General features: G+C 37.1%; 1 pseudogene; it reads left to right on the forward strand.

Moving 5' to 3' along the window:
* The first annotated feature begins 401 nt into the window (after positions 1 to 401).
* Positions 402 to 12,632, forward strand: LOC128773412 (serine/threonine-protein kinase 35-like; annotated as a pseudogene).
* The last annotated feature ends 1,988 nt before the right edge of the window (positions 12,633 to 14,620 follow it).

The raw sequence follows: 14,620 nt of genomic DNA on the forward strand, positions 1-14,620 counted from the left end.
TCTCAGAGCCTTCTACTCCAAGGCTGAGGTATCAGCCTGGGCAGAAGATGGAAATTTCCTGCATAGCAAAGAGGTTACTATTAAATTGACTTCTTTGACTGCTTTTAGGTAAATGATAGTTGTGTGTATTTCTTTTTTTATGTCAGCCCTTTATGGTAAGAGAGAGAATACTTAACTTGCAATCTACTTAATGTCACAAAAACCAGGCCATATTTGGCCTCGGTGTTTGTGTCTACCAGAAGGGAGAAGACCCAAGAAAGGACCTGGAGTGTATTAAGAATCTGCCCTTTTGAGGTCAGAGATTCTGAGGTAAGAAGAAAGGGGGGCTGGCATATATAATGGGATATGTCCTCCTCTCCCTTTTTCCCTTACATGGTGGGAAAGGGGATAGGAAGATCCAGATGGCTGTGGGAAGTCAGATCCCTGCAGACCAAAGCACTCAAGTCTTACAAGAAATCCTGCAAGTAATTACTTCTAAAGAGTTGAGGAGCAGTGGTGAATGCCCTAGGAATGAAATGTCTGCATAGATTAGTCAAACGCCTTATTCCTGGCTTCTCAGAGATCTATGGAGGGCTGGGCCCCAGGAGTTGCACCTTGTTTTAATGACTGCCCTGCATAAGGCTTGGCTTCTGGCCCCAGAGGCCAGGGTGCCTATTGTGTAGGGGAAAAAAAAATTCTACTCTACCCTCTTTGGGTCTCTGGCTGGTCCTAAGAATTAAATTCATAAAAGACAGGTTAATAGGAAAAAAGCATACAAAGTATATAGAATTTTTACACGTACATGGGAGTTTTCACAAGAGAATGAAAACCATAAGTGACCAAAGAAGGAAGCTTTTATACCTTTGGGAAAAGAAACAATACATTTTAAAGAACTGATAAGACAAAGGGGTTTGGGCTACAGAAGTAAATGATGAAAATGCAAATAGGAAAATAAGGATGAGAGTAACAATGTTTTTGTGTGTAGATTTCTTGGTCCCAAGAACCTCTTCTATTCTCTTGCTACAGGGGGGCATACCTTTCTTTCTTTTTTTTTTCTTTAATTTTTTTAATGTTTATTTCTTTTTGAGAGACAGAGAGAGGCTGGAGGAGTAGAGTGAGGGAGACAGGCTCCCTCTGCATTGGCAGCAGAGCCTGAGGCAGGGCTCGAACTCACAAACTGCAAAATCATGACCTGATCTGAAGTCTGGCACTTAGCCAACCGACCACCCAGACGCCCAGGGGCATACCTTTCATGTGGGAGTTTTATCTGCTGCTTTCAGGAAGATGGAGGATCAGAATTTCCTTTTCCCAGGTACTATTCTTAAGTGCCTTTGTTTTAAAATAATGAAAATGCCAAAGTGACATATTTTTGGGGTGACATGTTCTGAACTCCTTCAGTGGCACAGCAAACATGAGCAAGTGCTCAGACCAAGTACTCTGGCAATGGTTCCAGCACTTCACCTTGCAATGTTACCTCGACTATCACCTTTGAGAGAGGGCTCTCAACTAATTAGTCCATATGCAACAGATAACAATGAAGATTCACAAAACACTGCATTCAAGTAAGAGCCTCTTCTATTCACAAGCACAAAATGTTAAAAGTCCCTGTATATACCCAGGTCCCATGAAGGGGATTTAAAAAAAAAGGACAGAACTCAGGGATGAGTAAATGTTCTAAATACACTGAATCTTCTATAAGATTTTATTTAAGCTATTTATTATAAAAAATAGGGGTTTCAATATCTATAATTTTATTAAATATAATTAAATATTTGGAAATGTATAAGGCTTAATTATTACACTGAAATATTTTTTTAAATTTTTTTTAACGTTTATTTATTTTTGAGACAGAGAGAGACATAGCATGAATGAGGGAGGGGCAGAGAGAGAGGGAGACACAGAATCGGAAACAGGCTCCAGGCTCTGAGCCATCAGCCCAGAGCCGGACACGGGGCTCGAACTCACAGACCGCGAGACCGTGACCTGAGCTGAAGTTGGACGCCCAACCGACTGAGCCACCCAGGCGCCCCATATATTTTTTTTTTAAATAGGAAGAAATAAAATGTTTTTGATTGGGAAATATAACTGTCTCAACTAATCTGTGGGACAAGGGTCACAAGGAAAGGAAGATTAGCTACTTAAGTGAATGAAAAAATATGGTTAGTTACTAGGTTTTAGTAACTAAAAGAAAACAGATGAGCTGGATATACCCATAAGATATAACTGGTTCCATAAACTAAGATAGTTTAATTTAGGGAAGGGTGAAAGTAATAAAGCTCATGACATCATTTCTATGAGACTGATACCATTAGTGTGTATTTTAAGTAATGAGGTTATCATTCCCATTTTATATATAAAGCCATTGAGGATCAAGGTCATTAAAAGATGTTGTTAGGACCACCTATTTGAGTTTTGACTTATTTGACTACCTGAGATAACTGCAGAATATTTGAGAGTATGAATCTCTAGAACCTCTCTGTAGTCTACAATTTTGGGGGGTGAGTCAAGTGCCCACAAACACTGAAATAATCAAATATATGTACACCATACCTATATATCAAAATAAATTGGATTTTAGATTGTTTAATCTATCTGTATTAATATAAGGGAAGATATTTGTCAAACTATAATGCTATGTCAATTTCTGGAAAGATTCTTCACATTAAAAATGTGTTTCTTTCTTTCTTTCTTTCTTTCTTTCTTTCTTTCTTTCTTTCTTTCTTTCTTTCTTTCCTTTCTTAATGCTCAAGAAAATGATAGGGATAAAAATGATAGAACTCATCAATCAGTCTCCAAATGTAGCTTCACAACCTCTGGGCTAACATGTCTTTCACAGACCTCAGAAGTTTGTTGATACTTCTTTTCCAAGAAAGTTCCAGGGATACTGAAAGGGGGAACCCAAGGCCAACAAACTTCTCTGCAAGCTTTCTGGAAGACACTAGAAGTAGAGAATATGATGAGGTGATGATGGCCAGCATCTTAGTTGCTTTAATTTAAACTTGGAGAAATTCTAGGGAAGAAAATAAACCTATTCTAGAATAGTAAGATATAATCTATGGAACTTAAATGAAAGCACCACACTTTAATTTATAAACTATTTCAAGTATCAAAACAGTAAGGGGTCTTTATTCAGTTCTTCTGTGTCTCTTCAAAGTTAGATTTTATCTTTTGATGCCAGGAAATACCAATTTCTCTCACTCTCTCTCTCTTCCCCCAATTTCCCTTAATTTAATAATGTTTGTTCTTTTGAGGTGGGGCAGGGGGAGTTGGGGGACTACCTCAAGGCTAGTAATTTGGAATTTTTATATTTGGCTATTATAATTTTTGTTTCCTGACTTCTACAATAATACTCTCATATTCTACCTATAAAGTTCCTAATGCAAGGTCAAATATCCAGAAAACCTGCCTTTTCATTTACTTTTATCTCTTTTATGAAATATTATTGACTACTTACTCCTTTTATTATGCTGACCTCTTTGAATCAATATTGTACCAGGCTATTGTCCTATCAGCTGGTATTTATAGTATAGAAGATGTCCAAAGGTAAGAGCAAAATCTTCTCTGGAAAACATGTAATTTAATACCACTCCTATAGAGAAAGAACCTATTAATTTCATAAAGAGTATCCAAATATATTAATAGGATTATAACTAATCCCATAATTATATCTTTGGGTAGAAGCAAGGAAAAATAGTCAATTCCATAGACACAAACAGAAAAAGGTCAATATCTAGTTTAATTTTCATGTTTTCAAGTTCATTGCTATTATAAACTGTTGAATTCTATCAATGTCTTAACTTTTCAAGATTTAAAAAGTGAAATCTCATCAATTCAGGGCTTTTTAAATTATACTTCAAAAAGTTAATATCCATCTATTAGATTATATATATATATATATATATGTATACATATGTATATACATATATATATACATATATATATACACACACATATATATATATAGTAGACACATTAGGTTCTTCATCACATAACAGAAAATAAATATTTAAGAAAGAGAACACTCAGTTATACGTTTAATCAAGCAAGGAATGTGGAAAATGCAGTTCCCTATGGACAGAAGAGTTTACCTAGCCTCTGGAGTCTTAAGGCATGAATCAAATCATACTGTTTTATTTTTTTATTTTTTAAATTATTTTTTAAACCTTTATTCATTTTTGAGAGGGAGAGAGAGACAGAATGCTAGCAGGTGTGGGGCAGAGAGAGAGGTAGACACAGAATCTGAAGTAGGCTCCAAGCTCTGAGCTATCAGCACAGAGCTCAATGCAGGGTTCGAACTCATGAACCATGATGGTGACCTGAGCCGAAGTCAGATGCTCAACCAACTGAGCCACCCAGGCACCCCAACCATACTGTTTTAAAGCTGAAATGAGTCAATCAAGCAAAAATGCAAAGGAAAAGCAGAGAAAATACACAACATCTATAAACAGGAATCATTTTATGGGCCTAACTTTTCTCCCTAAATAGCTTTATGATCTTAGATAATTTAATTAAGATCTCAGCTTTACCACTGGACAAAATTATAAAAGGATATACAATGTATTTTTCCAAAATATATAACAAAAGGAAACAATGTAAACACCTGTTTAAAATGTTTTTTCAGTTAGTTTTTAATTACCTTTATATGAATTGCTTTATTATAATACCATACATGTTATTAAATTACATGGATTATATAGATTAGATTCCCAAAGAGTTTATAATCTCAGATTAGTTCACAAAAAAACATTTTACCCATCATCCACTTGTTCTGAGTTCTTTCTCTGTTTAGCACTTATCACCCCCTACATACTAAAATTTAAGATCCATTAGAGCAGGGACATAAGTGGTTTTTGCTCATTGTTTTTTCTTTTGCATAGATTTATGGATAAAATATTGTTATTGAGTGAAATACATCATTTGGAATTCCCTAGATTATGCTCCAGTAACTAAAACCTACAAGTCTTTATTAATCAACAGGCACAAAAATGTATTAAAATTTTGTTAATATTCCTTCAGTACTTTAGAATGCAACTGCATTTGGATAGGGCCTTTAAAGAGATAATCTCCCACCTTCAGAGTTTTTTTTTTTTTTTTCCCCATACACTAGCAACGAACAATCCAAAAATGAAATTAAGAAACAAATTCCATGCACAATAGTATCAAAAAGAATAAAATGCTTACGTATACATTTAACCAAAAAGTGTAATACCTGTACACTGAATAATATAAAATATTACTAAAAGAAAATGAAGGTCTAATGGAAAAACATCCTGTATTCATGGATTGAAAGCTTTAATTTTTAGGATAATGTATTACCTAAGTTGATTCATGCATTCAGGGCAGTTCTATCAAAATCCCAGCTGCCTTTTTGAAGAAATTTATAAGTATATCCTAAAATTCATACAGATGCAAAAAAAAAAAAAGTATCTAGAAAAGTCAAAACAATCTTGGAAAGAAGAAAATTGGAGGATTCATACTTCCCAATTCCAAAACTTACTAAAAAACTACAGTAATCAAAACAGTGTGATACTAGCATAGGGATAGACATATAGACCAATGGAACAAAATTGAAAGTCCAGAAATACATTCATAAATTTTGTTCAGTTTATGTCTGACAAGGTTTTCAAGATAATTTACTGCACACTGAATGTTTGTATTCCCGTAAAATTTATATATTGAAACTTAATCCCCAAGGTGATAGTATTTGGAAGTGTGGCTTTTGGGAGGTGGTTAGACCACCAAGGCACAGACCTCGTGAATGGAAGTAGTCCCCTTATAATAGACACCCCAGAGAGCTCCCTTGTCCTTTCTACCATATGAGGTTCCAGGGACAATGGCAGTCTATTAACCAAAAAGTAGACTGTCATCAAACAATGAATCTGCTAACACATTCATCTTGGACCTCCCAGCCTCCAGCAACATAATGAAGTTTTGATGTTCATAAACCACCCTGTCTATGATATTTTTATAGCTTCCCAAACAGACTAAGATATAATTTAATGGGGGAAAAATAGTTTTTATAGCAAATGGTGATGGGGCCACTAGATATCCCCATGCAAAAGAACAAAGTTAGATCCCAACCTCACAATACACACAAAATTTAAATAAAAATGGATCAAAGAGCTACATTTAAGAGATAAAACTATAAAACTTCTGAATTTTTTTAATTTTTATTTATTTTGGGGGGAGAGAGAAAGAGTGCAAGCAGGGAGGGGCAGAAAGAGAGGAAGACACAGAATTTGAAGCAGGCTCCAGTCTCTGAGCTGTCAGCACAGAGCTTGATGCGGGGCTCAAACTCATGGACTGCAAGATCATGACCTGAGCTGCAGTGGAATGCTTAATAGACTGAGCCACCCAGGAACCCCAAAACTATGAAACTTTTGGAAGAATACATATATATCTTCAAAAATTTGGACTACACAATTGCTTCTTAAATATAACATGAAAAAAACAAACAAACATAGATAAATTGGACATCATCAAAATTAAAACCTTTTGTTCTTCAAAAGACAATCTGAGAAAAGTGAAAAGACAACTCCAAGAATCAAAGAAATATTTGCAAATCATATGTCTGATAAGGCTCTGACACAATATATAAAAAACTATCATAACTCAATGATAAAAAATAAGTAACCCAATTAAAATGGATTTGAGGGGCACCTGGGTGGCTCAGTCGGTTAGGCATCCAACTTCGGCTCAGGTCACGATCTCAGGGCCTGTGAGTTTGAGCCTCGCATCAGGCTCTGTGCTGACAGCTCAGATTCTGTGTCTCTTTCTCTCTGCCTCTTCCCCACTTGTGCTCTGTCTCTCTCTCTTTCTCTCTCTCTCTCTCTCTCTCTCTTGCTCAAAAATAAATAAACATTAAAAAATTTAAAAATGGATTTGAATAGCTATTTCTCCACAAAGATGTACATGGAAAGTCAGCACATGAAAAATGCTTAATGCCATTAGTTATTAGGGAAATATAAATCAAAACCATAATGTAGTACCATTTCACACACTAGGAGAGCTATTATCAAAAGGCAAACAATAATATATCTTGGATGTAGAGAAATTGACATCCATTTTAGATGTCATCCATTTTAGAATAAGATCCATTTTAGAAAATAGTCTGATAATTCCTCAAAAGATTAAACAGAGTTACCACATGATCTAGCAAATCTATTCCCAGGTACATAGCTGAGATTTGTAAAGATATGCCACAACACACACACACATAAAACAAACAAGAAAAACCAAACAAACAAAAAACTTGTACATGAATATTCATAAGGGCATTACTTAATGTAGCCAAAATGTAGAAACACCCCAAACTTCATCAAGTGCTAAAGGGCTAAACAAAATTCGGTATATCCATGTAATGGAATATTATTCAGCTATACAGAAAAAGAATAGGGTGCCTAGGTGGCTCAGTTGGTTAAGTGTCTGACTCTTGGTTTCAGCTCAGGTCATGATCTCATGGTTCGTGAGTTTGCGCTCCGCATCTGGCCCTGTGTTGATAGTGTGGAGCCTGCTTGGGATTCTCTCTCCCTCTTTCTCTACCACTTCCCGCTTGCACATGGTCTCTCTCTCTCTCTGTCTCTCTGTCTCTGTCTCTGTCTCTCTCTCTCTCTCTCTCTCAGAAAAAAATAAACATTAAAAAAAAAGAAAACAATGACTCACGCTACAACATGAAGAACCTTTAAAAAATCATGCACAGTGGAAGAAGCTGGACAAACAAGGCCATATATTGTATGGTTCCAATTATACAAAATATACAAAATAGGGATATCCATAGAAAGAGGTAATTATTTTCATATTGCCTTTCTATCATCAGAGAATGAGAAAATGATTAGCAATAGTCATTTTTAAAGGTTATCAACTAAGAAGTCTCAGGGAGAAATGTTACACAAGTTGTTTTGTTTCTCATGTTGTATTATTCTACAGAAAACTGGAAATACAGAGCAAAGCATTTCAAATGGTGAAAATACTGCATTCAAAGAACACAAAAGGAACTGGATTAATAGGGATGCTCAGTTTTTAGTTAGCTGACTAGTTACCTCAGATATGGGAAGTTTTAAAAAATGCAGATACCTGGACCTAACTCAAGAGTTAATGACTTACACCTGACATAAGAAGTTATGATAGGAGGGTCCTGGAAATTTCCATCTCTGAAAATGTTTCTGGGTATTTCTAACATACCAGAATACATAGGAATCAGTTCTATAACCAGCCTGCTGGAGGGCAGGGACTTTCTTTACTCATATGTTTACCTTTCAAAACCAAGTCCAGAGCAGTTTTCCAATAGATGGTGAACTAAAACCCTCATTGTAACTGAATATAACTCACCCATAATTTAATTACCAGGGTCAAATTTCATCAAGGACTTTGGCCATGAATAACTCTTTAATACTCAAGTTACTAAACGGGCAGCCAATTGCAAACTTTCTACTAATCCTATCAAATTACTCAATTTTTTTTGTTGTTTTTTATGAGCAAACTACGTTGGTTTGGCTTTCTTTTTCAGATCTAAGTCTGAGCATCTGTATACGTTATTAATGCCATTACCTTCCATATTTCAATGCAAGACATTTTATGGGAACCTGCCATTAACAGTATAAAAACTAATTGCAAGTTGTATGCTACATTAATTCTCCCCATAAACAAACATCCAAGAAGTGAAACATCTGCTAATAGAGAACTGATCATTTTATCCACATACCTGCCAAGACAGATGGAAGGCACCTCAGACAGAATTTTGATAAGTGGAAGATTACAAGCTAAAACACACTTTTGTAAGCTCTTGACAAGTTCCATGTGAACTGCTGTCACATTTACACCTTCAGGTGCCACTTTCCTACATTAGCTCACCTTTGTATTTGAACTCATATTGTATTTCCTGGTGAACTATGGATATTTTAGGTAAAGGACATGCCTGTGTGATGACTGCAATCCATACCAAACACACAGCTTTGATTGTTACACTCTTGGGCTAATAGTTGTCTGAAGACATCACCTGGTCCCTCCTCCAGTCTTTACATTGGTAAAAGTCTAGTTCAACTGAGATGATTGGCTCTCTCTTCTCCTCCCTGGATACTTCAAATATACATTCTTTACCTGTTCTTTTAGATACTCTTGAGTATTCTCCAAAGATTAAATCCCATGTACAACCTGACTCAGATTAAGGGGCTTCCTGACAAGTAAGTGCCCTATAATTGTTTTCTAGCCATGTTAGAGCAAACAGAATGATAATCCCCTCTCAATGGAAAAGGAGAATAAGTTATTTATGTCACTGTTTCCCTTTTTATCATTGGAAACCTAAGGAAAGTAATATGAGGCTAAGTCTATTCATGTTTTTAGCTTGACAAATTTGTCTATTATTTCTCTTTCCAACAACTGTTAATAGTTTTGCCTGACTTTTTTCCCCCTTATAGGATTGAGTAATTTAGGGAAAATGGCTGAACTGGTTGTTGATAGATACATGAAGTTGCAAGGGTAAAAGGTAAAGGATAAATTAGGAATTTTACAAATGTCATTCAACCATTCTAAGCATAACAGCAATTGAAAAGGCAAAAATAGGGTATTGAGGAGGGCACCTTTTGGGATGAGCACTGGTTGTTGTATGGAAACCAATTTGACAATAAATTTCATATATTGAAAAAAAAAAAAAAAAGAAAAGGCAAAAATACCCAAACAGTGACTAACTATTGAGAGCTGGCTTGAATTAGTTGAATGTCATAGAATATACATATACCCATATGCTGCTTACCAAACAACACATGCTCTTCCTCCATGCCCAGTCTTCTTGCAGTGGTGTCCATGTAACCAGCTCTTGCCAGTTGTTTCTGAAAGAAAGTGACACGTCTCTCTTTTTCGTACTTAGTTTGCCACCACATGACTAACTCTGGTTAACAGAATGAGAACAATAATGGTCTGCATTCCTTATAGTCAAAGAACCAGTATCCCCTCTTCATCTCTTTTTTCCCCTGTTGCAAGGATACAGAAGCCAAGTGTTCCAAGTGGTACAAGCTTTTAAGACAGAGAATCATATCCTGACCCAAATGGACTCTGAATGACTGAGAGAGAATGCTTTGTTACTTAATCCATTCAGGTTTTATGATTTATTTTTAACCTCATCATAGATTGGTCTATTTTCATTAATTAAATGGTCTTTTTTAACACCATGCTTTGATTCCTTAGTAACTACCATATTTTCTAGAGTGTAGCACTCACATGTGATCTGCAGACCTGTGCTGAAACAAAAGCTGAATGTCACAGTTAGTAACCACATAAATATAGAAACTGAGAGTAAGATTATAGATACTTTATACAGCAACTGAATATTTCCATGACATCTTAATGTGTGATGTTTCTAGAGATTTATTTTCATTGTATTTCACATAATTTATTGTATTATATTCAGTTGTATTGTTCCATGACTGATTTCAGGAATAACAAGGAAAGTGGCCTCTATAACCAATCAGGCACTTGAAAATGTGCAATGAAGGAATTAAAATGCTCGTGTTCTTTATATAGAAGACAGATAGTTTGACTTATTTTAAAATGAAATTTATCATTTTTGGTAAATGTGATGTATACTTAACTAATGTAAATAATATATTGGAAAACACATACAAGAAAACAAAAGTCACCAAAATTTCATTATCATTAACATTTTGGTGAATTCTAGATATCAACCTATATGCAACTGCAGTCTTTCAAGAATATATATAATTAGATTATAGTAGACACATTTCTGCAATATTCCTTTTCAGTCAAATATATATCATGAACAAATTTACATGTCAATAACTTCAATTTTACTCCTCATTATTGATGCATACCTACCTACACTGTATACACATACCATAGTTTTTTTTATCCAGTCCCTCATCAACACAAATTTTGGTTATTCCAACCATTTGTTATCTGTGGCAAATGGCAAATTTCATAAACATGCTTATGAATACATATGTTCACATACATAGGATGTTCCTTAGGGTAAATTGCACAGGATCCCTGAAAATGGGTATGTCTATCTCACAGATAGTACGGATTTATGATCTTTTGAACAAGGCCCATTTCTTGACCACTAAATCAAACTCAGTATTAAAAAAAAATCCTCACATTTTACATAGTAGGGATCCATTTTCTTTTCCTACTCATAGAGGTAACACAGTTCCTAAGGCCTGCATACATGTGATATGGAATGGACTGCAATTACTGTAATTTACTATTATATTATTGGGAACAAGCCAAGGACAAACCCAGCTGGCCAGTAAGGCCTGCAGAACCATTCTCTTGGACGGTTATAAGTATACGAATTGGATAGTGGCTGTTTTGTATCTCTCCCTCGGCCAGCAGGTGTAATGGGATGAGACTAAATGTTCCTTGGTGAGCCCATACTTTTATGATCCATCTGTTCAAGTAGGAAGGAATGAGGCAGGTGGGATTCTTCATGCTACAATAGGACCTAGATAGAGGCAAATGGAAACAATGATTTTCATAATCTTTGCAGAGCTATAACTCATAGTTTGTAATTCATATTAAAATTACGTTCCCACTGTCATGAAAGCTATGACTAAGGAAGGGTGAATTTTAAAACAAAATTCTTTACCTTTAATATATCACATTTTTTCGTGAACCTTTTCATCGGTGGCGGCTGAGGCCCCGCGGAGGCCTACCTGGCGCAGCAGAGCACTAGGAGGGTGGGTCCGCACAGCGGCGCTACAGCTCCTGCTGGGAGATGTGGCTGGGCAGCCACAGCCGAAGGCAGCCGGGTCCTCGTGGGGTCACGCACGTGCACCGCGACGTCGCGAGAACGTGGAGCCTAACTGGCCTCAAGCCGCCCCAGAACTCAGCGCAGCTGGAGGAGTGAAGCGCGCAGCACGAGCGTGCGTCCTGCCGCACGAGCGGCCGGACCTGCGCATGAGCTGTGGCAACCAGAGCGCGCAGCTTTACCTGCACCTGGCGGGGCCCTGGCTCCAAAGAGGAAGGGCGGTAGGTTTTGCTGAGGAGCCTTATTATCCGTGGTTTGACATGGAGCTCTATGAAGGTGGAGACCAGTGCCAACAAAAGCTTCATGCTACGGGGCACAAGCACCACTGCATTCCGGCACAAAATCCATATCGTGCCCAGTAACCTAAAGCCAGGTAACATCGTCATCATGGAGACGCCTGGCACTCCCCATCCGTAAGGTAGCCGGTTTTGGACCACACAAGGTCTGTACTGGCTGGCTCCCGCGAGGCAAAGAGGGCGATGAAGACAACAATAAGGTGAATGTACATGAATTCCACCTGTCCTCAGCCTACGGCTCAGACTTCTACAGGGCTCCTGAACTCTGGAACAGGCGCTAGACAGCCAAGGCCGACGTCTTTATCCTGGGCATTAACACCTGGGCAAAGAATCACTTTCAGGAGCTCTTGAGAACCTGTATCAAACAAGGGACTGAGATAGACCTTGTTGGTGAATTGCCACTTGAAACCCAAAGATGGAGTTGCACATCTTTCACAACATAGGACTTGAATGTCTGAGGGAATCAAATAGCTTTTGAAAGGTATGTTAGCCGCTAACCCACAGGACAGGCCGATGTCTTTGAACTTGAAACCAGACTGGATCAGGTCACGTGTGCTGCTCAAAATTCAGGACAAGCATCTGGAATGTTTTTAAACTAGGTGAGTGTACTTTTTGTTCTGCACACACCTTTCCAGCACTGGATATTTCATCCTGGGCCCTGGAGTGGGCCGGGTGGAGCTGGGGAGAGACGCGGGGCTGGAAAGAACTAAGTGTTTGTTATCAGAGTTTCCCTCTAAATTTCCTTGAGATATGTGGGATAATTTAACTATGAATTGGAAGGTCTTCTGAAGCATTTTCTGAGTAGGGGGTGGCATTTGAGGTGACTCTTAAGTTTCATAGAAACATTTCATCTTCAATTAATGATTACTGTAGAATCTGCAAGAAAAATAATAATAAAGCCTGGTTAGTTCATTTGACTTGAAGAACAACTTTTAAGTTAAAATGTCAGGAATTAGGGGCGCCTAGGTTACTCGGTTAAGGGTTCCGACTTCGGCTCAGGTCAGGATCTTGCGGTTTGTGAGCTGCACATTGGGCTCCGTACTGACAGCTCAGAGCCTGGAGCCTGCTTCAGATTCTGTGTCTCCCTCTCTCTCTTTGCCTCTCCCCTGCTCAAGCTCTCTCTCTCTCTCTCTTTCTCTCTCTCTCTCTCAGGAAAAAAAAAAAAATTAAAAACATGATCAGGAATTATTTTCCTCTTGAAATGGAAAAAGACATTTTTTTCCCCTTAAGTTGTATAGCTCTCTGGATTGTTTCCTTCACATTTCAGGGAGCTCTCTATAGCCTCTTTTTGTTATATACACACAAACATTCTACCAATCCTATTGTTTCAGTAGTATCTGGAAAAAAAATTAAAAAAGAAAAAGACCTGATAGGAAATGCTATAAAAAGGAAGTTAATTCCATAGGAAGGAAGTATCTTTTGGAGAAAAACCCATTTCACAGTGTGAAAGTAATGATGGGAGGAATATATTTAAAGGAGGAAAGGAAGTTCTCAGTAGTTATCGTTAGAAAGATGAACAGGTCTTATCTGGAACCTGGAATCTTATTGTGGGGCTACCTTTTAAACATTAATCAGAGACTACTTTGGTTCAACTTAATGGATGTCTGGGCAGCATGGACAAATGTCATCTAGCTCAAAAGTGTACATTCTAGGTAAGGATTATCCAAGAAAGAAAATGAAGCAATTTCTCATATAACAATTTCATTCCATTTCAAGCCTCATCTTAGTGTGTCTGTGCATGTAGGTGTGTAGTAATTCACATCTTTGGCATGGGGACTAGGACTGTATTGAGAGACTCTAGGACATCAGAGATTGGGCACATTTTTAGGAAAGATGGAATTCAGCTTGCCACTGTGACCTTTATATATAATGCAGTGTTGTTTGTTCAGGAAAATCATTTTCTTTGGGCCAAACTGAAGTGGCTTATATGAATATTTAGGGCCTAGCTTTCTAGAAGATGATCTCATACCCTAATATTCCTTGAGTCAGTACAAAATCCATAGAAATATTTTTAGTTGATTCACCCTTTACAGGGACCCAGAAACCTCTTTTTTTTCTAACTGTAAAGAGATATAATTGGCATATAACATTGTATAAATTTAAAGTATACATCATGATTTGATACACAAGAAATTTGTGAAATAGTTACACAGTAAGGTTAGTTAACACCTCCATCATCTCATATAATTACCTTTTATTTTACCATAGAACATTTAAGATTCACTCTCTAAGGTATTTTTTAATCTTTTTTTAAAGTTTATTTGGGGGGGGGGGGATGAGTGGGGGAGGGGCACAGAGAGAGGGAGAGAGAAAATCTCAAACAGGCTCCAAACTGTGCAAACCAATAGCTTCAAATCAAGGAAAGCTATTCTTACTAGTTTGCTATATCAGCTTAAACTGCCTTTATGATAAATTTAAAGTATATAACAGCTGTTTGTTGGTAAAATCTTATACTTTAAGCATTAAGAGACATGCATAACTTTCTCTGACTCCTTAAAACCTTTTTCAGACTTTAATGATGCTCTGTCCATACTCTTAATCTGCTTCATAATTGTGTACATTTTGATATTTCCTTTCCCAGAATGGA

Source organism: Panthera pardus, unplaced genomic scaffold (genome assembly GCF_024362965.1).
Source record: "Panthera pardus isolate Hobbes unplaced genomic scaffold, ASM2436296v1 HiC_scaffold_25, whole genome shotgun sequence".
NCBI classification, from domain to species: domain Eukaryota; kingdom Metazoa; phylum Chordata; class Mammalia; order Carnivora; family Felidae; genus Panthera; species Panthera pardus.